The sequence below is a fragment of the Elephas maximus genome, chromosome 20 (genome assembly GCF_024166365.1).
Source record: "Elephas maximus indicus isolate mEleMax1 chromosome 20, mEleMax1 primary haplotype, whole genome shotgun sequence".
Classification (NCBI taxonomy): Eukaryota; Metazoa; Chordata; class Mammalia; order Proboscidea; family Elephantidae; genus Elephas; species Elephas maximus.
The window spans coordinates 75,830,776-75,847,058 of NC_064838.1; the positions used below are offsets into that span (position 1 = coordinate 75,830,776).

The 16,283-nt window shown below is 34.8% G+C and overlaps 1 pseudogene; it reads left to right on the forward strand.

The window, feature by feature from the left end:
* The first annotated feature begins 10,436 nt into the window (after nucleotides 1-10,436).
* On the forward strand, nucleotides 10,437-11,348 carry LOC126063682 (olfactory receptor 4A47-like; annotated as a pseudogene).
* Nucleotides 11,349-16,283: the final 4,935 nt, after the last annotated feature.

Consider the following 16,283-nt stretch of genomic DNA (forward strand, 5'->3'; position numbering starts at 1 on the left):
GGCAGATGTTATTCAATCTTCATGTATTTGATTTTTTTTCCCTTGCTCTTTTCTTGTTGATTTCTACTTTTATGGTGTTGTGATTAGAATGTTTTGTATTATTTTAATGGTTTGGATTTTATTGAGGGTTGTTTTGTGCCTAAAATGTGGCCTATTTTGGAGAATGTTTCATGTGCATTGGAAAAAATGCACACTTTGCTGGCGCTTGGTAGAGTGTTCTATATATGTCTATGAGGTAAAGTTGGATGATCATGGCCTTTAGATCTTCCATATTTTTGCTGTGTTTCTTTCTAGATGTTCTGCCCACTATTGAGTGATGTGCTGAAGTCTACTACTATTATTGTGGAACTGAACATTTCTCTTTTCTGTACTTGTAGAGTTGGTTTTATGTATTTTGGAACCCTGTCATTGAGTGTATAGATATTTATTAAAGTTTTGTGTTCTAGGTTGATTGTCATTTTAATCATTATTGTCTTTATGATCAGTTTCGCTGTAAAGTCTATTTTATATGAAAGTAATATTGCTACTCCTACTCTTTTTTGGTTACTGTTTGCTTGATATATTTTTCTTTCTTTTAATTTTTAGTATGTTTATGACTTTGTGTCAATGATATGTCTTTTGGAGACAGCATATAGTTGAATTCTTTTTAATCCATTCTGCCACTCTCTGTCTCTTTATGGGTGCATTTAAGCCATTAACATTCAGTGTGATTATCGATAGATACGCAACCCCAGCACTGTCAAGTTGATTCCGACTCGTATTGACAGTATAAGACAGAGTAGAACTGCCCCATAGAGTTTGCAAGGAGGGCCTGGCAGATTTGAACTGCTGACCTTTTAGTTAGCAGCCATAGCACTTAACCACTATGTCACCAGGGTTTCATAGGTATGAGTTTATTGCCGTCTTGTTGTGCTTTTCTTTTGCCGTGCTGACGTTTTCTTTGTTCCTCTTACTTTCCTGTGCTGAGTTCCTTTTGTTTGTGGATTTTCTTTTCTTTCATTATCATAGGTTTTGTTTTAATGAGTCTTTATGTGTTTCTTCTTTTTTTATTAGCATGGTTAGGTTTGTTAACTTTCTTTGCGGTTTCCTTGAAATTTACCCTTAACTTCCTAAGTCAGAATCAGTCATTTATTACTTGATATTGCCTTGAATCCCTTTCCATCTGAAAGTTCTATATCTGTCCCATTTATTCTCCATTTTTATTGTTTTGACATTGTCATCATTTACTAATAGGCATTCCTGTTTTCCTTTCCATGTATTTAGCCTTGTTTTAATATTGAGAGTCCTTTACCTACGTTGGTATCTGGCTGATGCTGACCTACATCCTAGACTCTGGTTGTTGTCTGATGTTGCTGGTTCTCTAGCAGATAGTCTCCCTGTAATATTTCTTTTAAGTTAGGTTTGGTTTTTTTAGAATTCCCTTAATTTCTGTTTATCTGGATATGTACTAATTTTGCAATCACATTGTGGAGTTTGCAGGATATATTCTTGGTTGGCAGTTTTATCAATTCAAGGTTTTATATATGTCATCCCCATCACCTTCTTGCCTGAACTGTTTTTGCCAAGTCATCAGAGTTTAATCTTATTTTTCCCATTTGTGACTTTTTGTTTTTCTAGTGCTCCTTTCAGGATTCTTTCTGTCTTTGGTTTTGGCAAGTGTGATTATGATATATTGCGGTTACATGCTTTTGGAGTCCACCCTATAGGGGTCCTTTGAGCATATTGGATGGTCAGTTTTTCATCTTTCATGCTATTTTGGAAGTTTTCTGTCAGCAAATCTTCAACAATCTTCTCTGTGTTTTCTACTTTCTCCCCTGTTCTGAAACTCCAATCACGTGAAAATTTTTGTTCTTAATTGTGTCCCTTAAAATTCCTAATTTTTCTTCATTTTCTTCACTATTTTTTCCTCAAAGTGGTGTCCATATATTTGTCTTCAATGTTGCTGATTCTTTCTTCCATTGTTTCAAATATGCTTCTAAAGCCTTCTGTAGAGTTGTCTATTTCTGAACTTTTGTTATCTTTCTGATTTCTAGTTGCCTTTTTTTGCATGGTTTCTAATTGTTGATTTATTGTGATGAGTTGTTCTTGCATTATTTTCCTGAATTCTTCCATATTTTTCTGTTTGTTTTCCTTGATTTTGGTTGTGTTTTTGTGGGTTTCATCTGTTCTTTTTCCATGATTTTATGTATTTTTACCTTTTTTTTTCTGTGTTTTTCTTGATCTCTTTCCTAATGTCTTAGAGAGCTCTAAATATTAGTATTTTGAATCATCAGGTAGTTCCACTGCCTTTTCTTCTAACAGAAGTTTATCTGATTCTTTATTTTGCTCACTTGCTGGAGCCATCTTGTCCTACTGTCTCTGAGTCATTCAGTTCTTATTTTCTTTATTTATTGATTCCATATTTTTTATTTCATCCTATATTTATCTTTTCTTTTGATGTCAATGTGGGTAGGCTCTTACACACCTTGTCTGTCGTGCAGGGCAGCAGCAGTCAGGGTGAGTCCACTTCTTTCTACACTGATTTGATGAGGTGGGTGAAGGCGGACTGTGTGGGTGCTATTTCTTTCAGATGTTGGTCCAGAGGTGTGGGAGCATTCACAGCTCCTCACCACATGGATGGGGGTGTCAGACGGGGTGTGGTACAAGATTACTTCCCACCTTTCAGCCATTGGTTGAGTAGTGGGAGAGGACATGCAATGCGAGTCTGGGGTGGAGGTGTGCCTGAGTGTCAAGGATGCTCTAGCCTTGGCTTCTGGGCTGGGGCCCAAGCAAAGGGAGGGAAATGGCATGTGGGGCAGAAGGGTGAGGTGTGGAAAAGCTTGTATTTCTGGTTACCAAGTGTTCTATATCCTGTTGTGAGCTCTGTGAAGTTGCTTTCCCATCTTCCCTCTTTTGGGTCATTGCTGGCTGTGCTTCAAGATGCCAACAGTGTTCATATTTGTTGACAGGAGACCTCCCTTCATGTTTGTCCTGGCTTTCTGTTTTCTGTCAATATCTTCTTTCATTCAGTATTTGACGTAGTTCCTTACCCCTTCATTTGATGGAAAAAAGTTCCAGGATTGACGTTTGTATCTGTTTTACTTAGTTTTTTGGGTCTTTGCTACAGACAGACGGGATGGTGGTTCTGTCTATAGCATCAGGTTGGCTGAATTCACACGATTCATTTTGTAATATGGATATCCATTTGTTCAAATACCCATTCGTTATAAGTGTTTTTCTTCCCCTTTGAATTTAATGAAACTTTTTGAATATATATGAGCATATACTGTGGTTCTATTTCTAGACTCTGGTCAATTTTGTTCAACTATTTGTCTAACTGAAGAAGCATAAGAGATTATTAATTACATTTGTTTTGTAGTAAATTCTAAAATCATGTAGTGTTATTCTACCACTTTTATTTTCAAGATTATTTTAGCTGTAGGACCTTTTCATTTTAATATATATTTTAGAATCTCTTTGCTCATTTCTACTGTTCCTATTAGGCATTGATGTATAACCAACTACCCTAAAACTTGGTAGCTTAAAAAAACATATATTATTTTTTGTATCTCACATTTTTAGGGGGTTAGAAATTTAGGCAGACCTTGACTGATCAATTTTGCTGCATATGGCATGGAGTTAGTTCAGTGTTTGATATTCTGCTAGTGGCCGTACTTACAGTGGGACCGAGATGACTTCACTCAGATGAATGGTGCCCTGACAGGAATGTCTTGAAGACTGGGCTCTGCTGGATCCCTCTTCTTCTCCATGTAGACCTATGTAGAGAAGATTTCTCCAGCGAGCTTGTTAGACTCCTTAAATGGCTACTCATGGCTCTGAGAGGGAGAAGGCAGAAGCTGCCAGACTAGGTAAGGGCTATCGCCCCAAATGGCTCAACATTCTGTCATATTCTAGTGATCAAGCCAGCCACAGACTTGTCCAGATTGATAAGGGTGAAGAAATTGATTCCATATCTTTGGGCAGTGTTAACATAACATGAAGAAAAGCATAGGATAGAAGATATTGTGTCCACCTTTAGAAATACAATTTATACTGTATAAATTGTATACAGTATACCTATGGTCACAATAACACACATACTCACACAGGCAAGGTACATTCATCCTCTTCATCAACATCTTATCCCATCATGCCATCAGCTTGTAGTTCAGGACTTCAATTTCTAAATCCATATCAGGTATGGATGAGGCTCCTTGGGTACAGTTCATTTCATACAGCTCCTAAATTATTGTTTCTCTATATTTAAAGCTATATGAACTGCAGTCATTCCCTCTTCCACACACACTATATACAATGGGAGGGGATGCAAGATAACCAAAATACACACTACTTTTCAAAAGAGTGGAAAGCAAAAGTTATGCAGTGTGTAGAAGTTAGTTTGAAAGTATTTTAATTTTCTTAAAAGTATTTTTTAAAGAAATGCTGAGTAGAATTCATTGATAAAGCTATATATGAATTGGGGGGGGGAAGATTTGTCTTATTTAAAGTAATGATTAATTTAACCGGTATTATGTTATTCTGATTTTTAATTTTGTGTGTGTCTCTTCCAAAAGTTGTGTTACTCAAAGGTTTCTTCCACTTCTTAGTTGGCAAAAATATTGGCATACATTTGTTTATAATATCCTTTTGGAATATACAGAATCTGCAGCGATGGCCCATTTTTCTCTACCAAATCTGGCAGTTTGTTTTTCCTCTTATTTTTTAAATTCCTTTTGCTAGACAGTTATCCATTTCATTAGTCTTGTCAAAAACTGACTCCTAGTTTTATATATTTTCTCTATTTTTTAATTAATTTCTAGAGAAATGATTTCTCTTTTGTATTTACTGTTTCGATTCTACCATATTCTCCACGTTTATTTTGCTCTTTCTAGCTTCTTGAGACATTTTGAGGGTTTGTTGATGATTTTTTACAAAATCTTGTAACTCTCTTTTTCATCTTTGCTTAAGAATTATGTTGTGTGTAGATATTAGTTTGAATGTATTTTAATTATGAGACATATATCTGTATGATATAAGTCCTCTGAAATGTATTGTAACTTGTTTTGTACTAGAATATTGTCTATTTTGGTGAATGTTCCATGATGACTTTGTGATAAACAGAATAGTCACACATTTTCTTTCTCTTTTCTATTGCCATACCATTACCTTACTTTTGTCTTTAATGGTTTAATACAAAGCTTTAGATTCAGATAATCATTACCCAGCGTTTTATTCTACAAAGTATAACTTGTCATTTTAGAATTATTATAGGAATTTTGGGTTCAGTTTTATAATCAGATTTAATGTTAAGAGATAATTGTATACATATTCTTCTTGCAGTATAAGTTGCTGTGAAGTTTTTTTATCACTTCCTTAAAATGAATTCCAAAATGAAATTTATATCTGTAATTATATTCCAATCTAAAAATATTTATTTCTATAAATTTCTTCACCATGGAATATAAGAAATTGTCAATTTCAGCACACTTTCATGGACATTGGCTAATAAAATTGTATGAAATATTTTAAAAAATTGGAGCTAGGTGTTTTGACTTGTAAATAGACACACTCATGTGATTTTTGACAATAGGGATTGATTACACAGGGAAGTTAGATAGTGGGGGAACCATCGATGTATGTAATGAATTTCATTGCTGTAAAGACAAAGCAGCCTGAAGGAGAACTGGGACATGCCACGGAATCCTTCAGCATACATTTTGAAGTGTAATTAAGATAATTTGGGGGCTGCTAGTAACAAAGATCTAAAAGAACTGTGACATTAACAAGGTAGAGTTTTGATTTTTTATCTTAAAAGAAATACAGAGTAGATTGATTGAATTTAATCCCAAATGCTTATGGACACTAAATTCTTCTACTCAGTAATTATTAACTCTTGACTTCCATGTTATTTAATTTTTTTTTTTAAATTTCTTTGTTTTGGAGAAAGGATACTGAGCCAAAGATACATCGTTTTAACAATTTTTACATGTACAATTCAGTGACCCTGGTTACATTCTTCAAATTGTGCTACCAGTCTTGTTAGTTTCCTTTTCCACATTATTCCGCCACAATTATCTTAAACTAACTGCCCTCTAAGTTTCCCATCCAATGTTTTGGGTCACCATTTGTAAATTTGATCTAACATAGATAATTCTTTAAAAGAGCACAATGCTCCAAGCAGAGGTAATTTACAGATTAAAATAATCTATTTTTTGGTTCATAGAAGACCTCAGGTGATATTTTTGGTTTAAGGTTTAAAGTTTAAAGATTAGCTCCGGGAAAAAGTTTCTTGTGCTCACACACATAAGTTGAGTTTTTCTGCATCAACAGTGAACATGCTCAAAAGGAAACAAAGAAAAAAAAATCCCTTTTACGATAGCATCTAAAAGGATAAAATTGTTAGGAATAATTTTAGCAGGGAAGTGAAAGACTTCTACACAGAAAACTGTAAAAGAGTACTAAAAGAAATTAAAGATAACCTAAATAAATGGAAGGACATTTCATGCTCATGGATTGGAAAACTCAATATTGTCAAGATGTCAATACTACCTAAAGCAATTAATAAATTCAAGGAAATCCCCCTCAAAATTCCAACAGCCTTCTCTACAGCAATGGAAAAAAAATCAATTCCCAAATGTATATGGAACTGCCAAGGGCTCCAAACAGCCTAAGCAACCTTGAAAAAACAACAGAAGAGGAGGACTCTCACCTCTCAATCTCTTGATTTCTATTCTTGTGGTATGACCAAGGTCACAGGATGACTGCTGGAGCTCTGGACAACTTGTCTGAGATCTAGAGAAACATCAAAGAGGAACGGTAAAAGGGAGTTTGGGTTCCTGTTGAATCATCTCACTTCCTGTATGTCTTACTTAATGACTTAACTTTTATCTTATAAAATAGGCCACCTTAATTTTCAAAGGATGCTGGGAAATTTAATTTTTTGAATCTGGGACTGTTGCTTTCCCTGGATATATAAGGTCTAACACTAAGGTAAAGGGGGGGCAGAAATATAAAGAAGGCTACCAGAACTCTACAATTTCTACAAATTTTCTTTCTTTTTATGCCCATTTCCAAGCGATGGAGTTTCCTCCTCTCACAGGAACAGAGTTCCTTGAAACTTTGTGTAAAAAGAAACAGTTGGTAATGTTTTCCTCAGAAAGTGCTGTGTGATAAGACTTAGAATTCCTAGGTTTTCAAGGTATTCCTTTAAATGTTTTATACTTTTTTTTTTTTAATGTTCAATATAGATTTTACCAATTTGCCTGTCTGTAACTCTTTTTGTGACAAACTCAAGACTCTTACTGCTAGTGCGTTTTTTAGGGCTGCCATAACAAAATTCTGCAAAGTAGGTGGCTTTAAACAACAGAAAGTTAGTCTCAGCTCTGGAGGCAGAGGTTCAGCATCAGGATGTCAACTCTGTTGATTTCTTCTGACGCTTTGATGGAGATCTGTTCTACTTCTCTCTCCTACCTTCTAGTAGCTCCAAGAATTCCTGAGTTGCTACAGCAGCATCACATGGCATCCTTCATCTGTCTCTCGTTGTCTCTGTGTGTCTTCTCTTTTATAAGAGCACCAGTGTGACCCACCCTACTCCAGTAAAATCTCATATTAATCTAATTGATAACATCTTCATAGACCCTATTTACAAACAGTCATATTCACAAGTACAGGGGCTTGGACTTCAACATATGTTTGTGAGGGACACAACTCAATCCCATAAGAGGTGAGAACCCTGCTTTACATGCATTTGAATTAAGCTTTCAATGATTTGTTCTGAAATTAACTTCTTAGTCCAGTGGGAGTAGTTCAGATGTCATCTGCAAAGGTATAACTTAAAATTACACATTCAACAGGTTTGCCTATTTTGAAGGTCATGATTAAAAAAAGAGAATTGTTACATATCCAAATTCTTTCCATTCTGGACTCTTCCCTTTGGATGGTTTGACCTCAGGTTATACTTTCATGATTTTTCTCCCCTGAGTACCTGGTCCTGTAAATCCTGTTCTATGTGGGTAATTATTCTTGTAGCATCTCTCGAGATGCAGAACCTACTCTCAAAATTATGATTAAGGTCCCAATGAGTTTAATGATGGAAGTAACCCTTTGAGATGCATCACTGAAACGACTCAGCAATATTTTTTGTATTTCAAATGTAAATAAAAGGTCCAAAGACTCTTACGTCATCACAGAGAGTGCTTATCTATCTGAGTATTTCCATGACTGTTCAGGAACTGAGATGTCGGACTCAAAGTGTAACAAAATATGAAAATGAAATTATTCTCCATCCTTCAGGTAAACAAAAGTTTAACTATGGAAGAAATCAGGCCAGTATAACAGATTGAGAATCAAAATGTTGTAAAGGCTATTTCACTTCTAAACCACAAAATGCAAAATATTTTTCTAAACTATTCACAGCTCTCTCTCCCACAAAATTTACGTTGTATTTATTTATTTTTAACCCCATACCACTAATTTAACATTTGATTTTTTTAGGATAAATTAGGCAAGTATTGGGTTTTTTGACTCTCTTTGTTTATAATGAAGATTCAGACTTCTTTTGGTTAGAGAACATTTTTGATGTTTGTATTAGGAGTCCCAGTAATTCAAAAGGTAACAATTTTATGAAAGATTGAGAGGAGACAGACTTCCTGAAGCATGGAAAGTTTGGATAGAGAGGAACATTTCTAGCCCAGGTGATGGTGCATGTACTGTCTTACTGTCTGTGTCCACAGAGACGGCATCAGTGTATGAGGCTGTTATCCTTTAGGACAAGGGAGAAGGCACCACAATCCAGAACTTGGACTGAATGACTGTTTCATTATGCAGGTAACCCAGGAAGTGTCCTGACACATAAGAGTCTTCACTGAGGTTTATGTCATGCCAGAGTACATTGGTAGTGTGACTTGGAAAGTCATAGTCTTTTAAAAGTTCTCCTGAGTGATTCTGATAATCGGCAGTATTAGAGAACCTTTGTGGTCGATAAAAATATGGGGATTGACTTAATTCTGTAATACCCGTTTGGGTATGTTCATATTGTAAAGATCTAGAGCATATTTACCTTCTCTAACATCAATACTCTTAGAAACTAATTTCAAGGTAAGTATTTGGGGGTTATTTTAATGGACAGAGATTTGTAAATCTCATAAAGGATCAACGGAAGTTCTCGGTAATCTGTTAATAATTAGAGTATGATGTAAATCTGTAAACTTTGAATGAGTGACTTTCAAGGACCTAAGATAATACTTATCCAAGCAGGTTATTACTTCAATTCATAGGAGTGATAAGTTGGGTAAGAAGAGGACTGAAATTGATCAGTAGACTTAGCAAATAGCAGGTGTTTTTATGAAGAAGAACAGAGAATTGGGTTGCTTGCTTTAAAAAAGATGTGGAGTAGAAGCCTTTATAATTTAAACAATGAGGATACTATACTGTATAAATATAGTGAAGAAAATTGTTACTGTAGAAAATGGAGGAGACAATTACAGGAGGAAGAGTGACAAAAAGGATGGGATCTAATACACACACAGAGGTTTTAGCAGAAACAGAAAATCCATGTGCTGTGAAGAGGTCCAGCAGAATTATTACGTCAGATAGTGAAGTAAATGTCAACAGAGATTTTAAAAGTAACTAGATATCATTACTAGGACTATTCTAAGAGATAGCAGGGCTGGTTAATATTGATGGTATTTATGATATAGCTTTGTGTGAGTGTGTGTGTGTGCGTGTGTGTGTGTGTGATCTTTTTCTTCTTTTCCTTGGGATCTCTTCTCTCATCTCTTTCACTCCTACACACACATCACCAGTAAAAAAGTAAACTGTTTACAACAAAAATTGAATCTTTCCATTTTTTATTCATGCTCATATAATTATTTCTGTTTTATAATAGTGTTATATGTACTTTTATGCTTATTTCTATGTTCCTCAGCAGTACTTTGTCAGTACCAGGTTTCGAAATTGTGAAATATGTCCATTGGGGATTTCACTTATTAGTTAAAAAGATTCTACAGTTCCTAGAATGTAGAAAATGATCACATTTACTAACATGAAATTGAGTATTAAGTAAATCTTCCTTTATTTTTATATTAAAGCTTTATTCTACTTATATTTTATTTTTATAAATAACATTAACCATATAAAACCCACTATATACAATTTTATTTTCTACCAGATATGACAAGTTAGTGTGGTAGCCCTATTTATTTTATAATCAACTCCTTTCCCCTATGTTTCTAATTACATTTTTGTCTTTCGTTATTTGATAAGATCACTGAGGTTATGGGCCATATTTTAATCAGCCTTGTATTCTTAAAATATTGTACAGGGCTGAAACATAATAAATCATAATGCCTATTATGAATGAATAAACAGATTTTCTGGGTATTTCATAGAGTCGCTAGTCATTATAATTACATGTAAATATGTCCCGAACTCTGAAATAAGGACACATAGAAGAACATATGGAACAAAGGAAAAATGTGACTGAGTTTGTCCTCTTGGGGCTCACTCAGAGTCTCCAGGGTCAGAAAATATTATTTGTTGTGTTCTTGCTCATCTATATTGTGACAGTAGTGGGCAACCTACTTATTGGCATGACCGTAGTGGTCAGCCCAACATTGGATACCCCTATGTACTTCTTTCTTGGCTCCTTATCATGTATGGATGCTGTTTATTCTACTGCAGTTACTCCAAAAATGATTATAGGCTTACTCTATGAGAAGAAAACAATTTTTTTCCAAACTTGCCTGACCCAGCTTTTTGCAGAACACTGGTGGTTTTGAGGTTTTACTTCTGATGGTTATAGTCTATGACCTCTTTGTGGCTATCTGCAAACCCTTGCATTCTATGACCATCATGAACCAACGGGTGTGCATTCTGCTGCTGCTGGTGACCTGGGTTGGAGGGTTTCTGCATGTTATACTTCATCTTCTCTTTGTTTACAATCTTCCCTTCTGTGGTCCCAATGTCATTGACCACTTCTGCTGTGACATGTACCCCTTATTAAAACTTGCCTGCACTGACATCTATGTCATTGGTCTCGCTGTGATTGTCAATGATGGGGAAATACATGTGGTCATTTTTATGCTGTTACTCATCTCCTATGGAGTCATTCTGCAGTCCCTGAGGAACCTTAGTCAGGAAGGGAGACACCAAGCCTTATCCTCCTGTGGCTCCCACATTACCGTGGTGGTCCTCTTTTTTGTCCCTTGTATTTTTCTGTATATGAAACCTCCTTCACCTTAACAATTGATAAATTCTTGAGTGTGTTTTGCACTGTTTTCACCCCTATGTTGACTCCCTTAATCTATACTCTGAGAAATGCAGAGATGAAAAATGCCATGAAAAAGCTTGGGACTAGAAGAAGAAAATGAGGTCTTAAACAAATGCACCACCTACTTTCGATAGAAAACTGTCCCTACCAGGAAAACAAAACAAAACACTGAAATCCACTGCCATCCACTCAGTTCCAGGGAAGCCGCATGTAATTATTTAACTGTGGAAAATACTTCCTCACGTTATCATGATTGTGCATGATGAAAAACATCTATTAGGATGTTTCCAATGATTTTTTTTGAAAATATATTTTTAAGAGTTTCATTTCCTGGGAAAATATACATAGTTTTCTGGTGTAGAATAATTCTGTTGAGTCTATAGATTTATGTTGCATGTGATGATTTATGCTGCAGCTAGTGCCAGAAATTTATTTTAGTTGATAGAAGATTCTCTGATATCTCTTTCTTAAATAAATCTAATCCTTTTTCACAATTAATAGTGTTCATGCCGATTTCAGAATAACACATTTTGAAATACGACATAAAATTATGTTTCACTCTACCCCATACAGAGATGCCTCATATTACCTTAGAATTTTATATTTTTATTTTTGTATCTGCAAGATCTTTTAAATATGTAGTTTTCCTTACATTGGTTAGCATGTTAAGATTTATAGAAAAAATGCTTCAGAATTCTAAATTAATCATAAGGAGGCTAAACATACAAAAAGAATGTGAAAGAACAAGGCAGATAGGCAGAAAAATGACTCAACCTTGCTCTTCTTTTCCCAATTGGGAAATCATCTCCTCAAGTGGAGCAGCTTTGTTTGGTGTTATATTTTCATAAAGATGATACATTCATCTTCCAATGTATTTTAAAATATCTGATGAAGACTTTCTTATTTTTCAATATCCCATCTCCTTCTTGCTCTAAGTGTTTCACAGTGTTCTGAAAGATCCTAAACCAAAAAAATAAAAACCTACCTGTTGGCCAATTTTGGCTCATAGTAAGCCCATAGGGCAGGGCAGAATTGCCCCACAGGGTTTCCAAGGAGTGCCTCTTGGAATCAAACTTCCTACCTTTTGGTTAGCAGCTTTAGCTCTTAAACACTATGCCACCATGTTTTCCAAAAGGACCTGGACCCTGCCTTTCACATGGAAAATTAGCAAAACCCATAATCAATGATCTTCATGTATACACTCCAGAATTCGACACTGGATTACTTTGCATGATTTCATTGTCAAGAAAGATACTGACCATTCATGCTGTTTCCATTCTCACATCTCTTCTTACAGGAAAGCAGATTATGCGGTAATAAAGAGATTGGACTATATTGTTTTACTTGACAGAGGCCTCATTCATTATATTTTAGTGAACATATCTTTTTTGAATCAGGCTTAAAACATTATCTGCCCCTGTTACTGTAGGAAACTTGTGGTCAAACACAGTCGTGGTTTCTGCCTCCCCTATTTAGTCTTATTTTATGATGATCTAATGCGATGATAGGGATTGGACCCATTCACGGTAAAGTACACTGTATGCATGACTTTGTATCCTGGTATTTATCTCCAGTATTATTCCATGGCTATTTCTTATACCACCTCAACCCTTCCTAACACTATTCATCAAATAATATCAAACATTTGTTTGGACTGAGTTAACATAACTACATCCTCCACTTTTGGCTATTCAGTCGATTTTCAAATTTGCATAGTTATATCAAGTGATGAGATAAAAATTTTAGTTAATTATCTATTTATGTTCACAATTTATAAGTTACCTGAAGATGGAAAAGTTAATTATTTTTGTGCTCTCTCTTTCTTGTGCAATGTGTGGGATATAGAATTCACCTCAGAAACTTTGTGAATTATTTATATTTTTGAACTCTCAATCTATTGGAATCAGAACTTTTAGTGACGAATTTTGATGAACTCTTCATGTATTAAATATATGAACCAGTTTTCCTTGATATTTGTTACAAATGTTTATGTTACCATGTTTTTCATACTATGAGTGTTTCTATATACAGATGTTCTATTTAAAAATTCTTTAACTTTTTGAATTCTTCATTTACTTATACTTGGAGAATTCCATTCTCTTTAATTGACTTTATACATTTTAATCTTTTTTTGTTTTGCTTTGTTTTATAAATAACTTTTCAAATAATTCTATTTTCAACCCATCTAGAATTAATTTTTATTTGTGGTGAGAGAATATCTATACCTATTTTCTCCAAACTGGTAAAATATTCTGCCAGCATAGCTTATTAATTATTTTAAGTACAAATTTAATTTTTTTTTCCTGTTAATATGTTGTTTTATACATCTTTAAAAGAATCAATCTTGTCTTCTACTTTTTTTTTTGTTTATTTCTCTGCCACTAAAACACCCTTTCAGTAGTCAAATATTTTTAATGTTATTTATACCTGTTCCCCCCCCCCCAAAGAAACCAAATCCATTGCCATTGAGTTTATTCTGACTCCTAGCTACTCTACAGGACAGAGCAGGACTGTTCCATAGAGTTTCCAAGGAGCAGCTGGTGGATTTGAAATACTGACTCTTGGGTTGGCGGCTCAGCTCTTTGAATACTACGCCACACCCTTCTATTTAAGAACTCTCTTTTGAAAGCAAAGAATTTTGTTTTTCTTTCAGGAAGTTAGCATTGCGTTCATATCACCAAGCAACAGAAATGGAAATCTTGCCAGAGGTTTCATTTGTTCTGAAAATTATACTTACGAATATGATATACTTCCCCTGAGCCACTTCCCTGGCCATATATCTGTACGTGCAATTTTGTTTTTATTAAGGAGTTTTGTTATGCTGCTCAGTCTTTTAATGGATGACCCTCTGACATCAAGCATGATGTAAAGGGCACTCATGGTGTCATTTCCTTGTGTCCTTATGAAACCCAATGACCTTACACTAGTTGTCCTTCAAATAGCATGCATGTTACGAGTGTATCAGGGAATTTTTGATTCCCGCTTCCTAGTGTTCATCACTGGGTGGCATTATTAGGCTTCTGCCAGTCTCTCCATGTGCAAATATTCATGTAATAGACATTTCCAAAGTTATCTGAGCACTAGGATTATGGCTTTCTAATACAAAAGCTGTACAAAGAAGAAGAAGAATTGATATATCTGAGTTGTAGTGTTAGCAAAGGATATTTAACATACTATGGACTGCCCGAAGATTGTAATGAATTAACTTACTCTGAATGTGACCATGTCAAAATTTTATCTCACAGAATTGTGATAGTATGCTAAGTCAATCCTTGAGGAGAAAGGTAAATATATATTTCACTTCTTTCCACATATAGCTATGCCTAACATTTCTCTGATTCTAAAAGTTCATTTGGAAGCAGAACAATATGGAAATTGCAGTTAAATTTTGAAAGAGTAATGAACTGTTGTTGATAATAAGACAGATTATGATGTAAAAATTAAAATCAAGTGATAATGCTCAAAAACACACTCATACACATAAACTAACCTAAACTCATATACGCATTTAAGATCAGAGTGTTTCAGTTAGGATGCTTTTGGTTGCAAATGACAGAAAACTCAACTAAAAACTTTTGAACTATAAATATAATTATTAATTGGTCATTATAACTATAAACTTCAAGGTTATGGCAAGCTTCAGGGTTAGTTGATAAAGTGTATCAATTTTGTGTAAAGGAGCCATACACACAAGTGAAATTTAGCTTTTTAAGTTAAGGTTCCAGTTTGAAGTCCTAGTCAAGATGAGTCTTGGTCCAACTGAGAGTAAAGTTATTAAGTTAAGACACATCCTCTTGGATCAAGAATTAAATCTTCATGTTGTGACTATTCATGAAAGCAATTGCTGATTGTGTTTGAGAAATAGATCATTATGCCTCCAGCTGACCTAGATTCAGGCTTAGATCATCAACATCTACTCCAGTCCAGAACTGCAGAACTGTGGTTACCTGCAGTTTCAAGAATTGGAAGGTAAATTTCAGTAACTTACCTAGTCCCAATGATCTCTGCCTCTGAGCCATAGGGTTTATTGGGTATAATCCCTCTAACAGTCAGAGTAAGGCCTTCCTTTGCTAGGAACATGGTTAGTCAAGAGAATTTGGGGCTTGTTCACCCTTCATTTTGGAATAAATATCATCTACTTTATCTAAAGATTTATTAATATAAAACTCATAATTTATTATTCACTTTTAGAATTTTCTCTTCACGTTACAGACTTTTCTCATACTTGTTTGTCTGCTACTTTTTCTTGGCAAGACTCAAGCCTTTTTCCTCTAGGGATTGTCTAGGGAAGAAAACTGTCCAGGAGAGGTAACTTCATTTGAATTTCTTGCAAATATTTAACAAACAAATTTATAATGAACTTGCATTGTCTCTCATTTAAAACAGTGATGATGTAAAAAGCCACACACTATGTCTGCACATATAAATGGAAGAATTATTTCCTAAGAGAATGACCCAGAAGATTTCTAAAAATTCAAATTCCTGTCCAGGCTGGAGACTCTCTTTCATTGGCATATAGTCCTGTAAATGGTTTCTTGTCATATTTTCTCTTGATACATATCTCTCATTGCTTGTAGGAATCTGGAAAGTCATGATTTTCTGGAGTGAGGTTGGAGAGATGTAGGGTCATTCTTCTAATGAGGAAAGAAATGGTCTTTGGATATGCTTTTTGAATGACTGAATTGCTGAAAAGTTCTGTTCCTCTCTGTGAGAAGCTCTGTCATTGGCTTTTCCAGGAAGATAAATCCCAGCCTTTACCTTGTTAGGTACAGAATTAATGACTAAGGACATAAGTATTACCCTAAATCCTCAGTCAAAGTAAAGTAATTTTTGGTTGCTTCATCGTAATTGATTAAAAAAAGAAAAATTCAAATAACTAATTTCAATGATTTTTCCTTTTTTCTTTTTTTGTGTCACTAAATAATAGGCTTTGCCAGGTTAATTTCCATTATTTTGCCCAGTTTTTACATAGTCACGCAAACACAGCATCTTCGTTGTTCTTCTAGCACATTTTCCCAACAGGTAAGAACGTTCA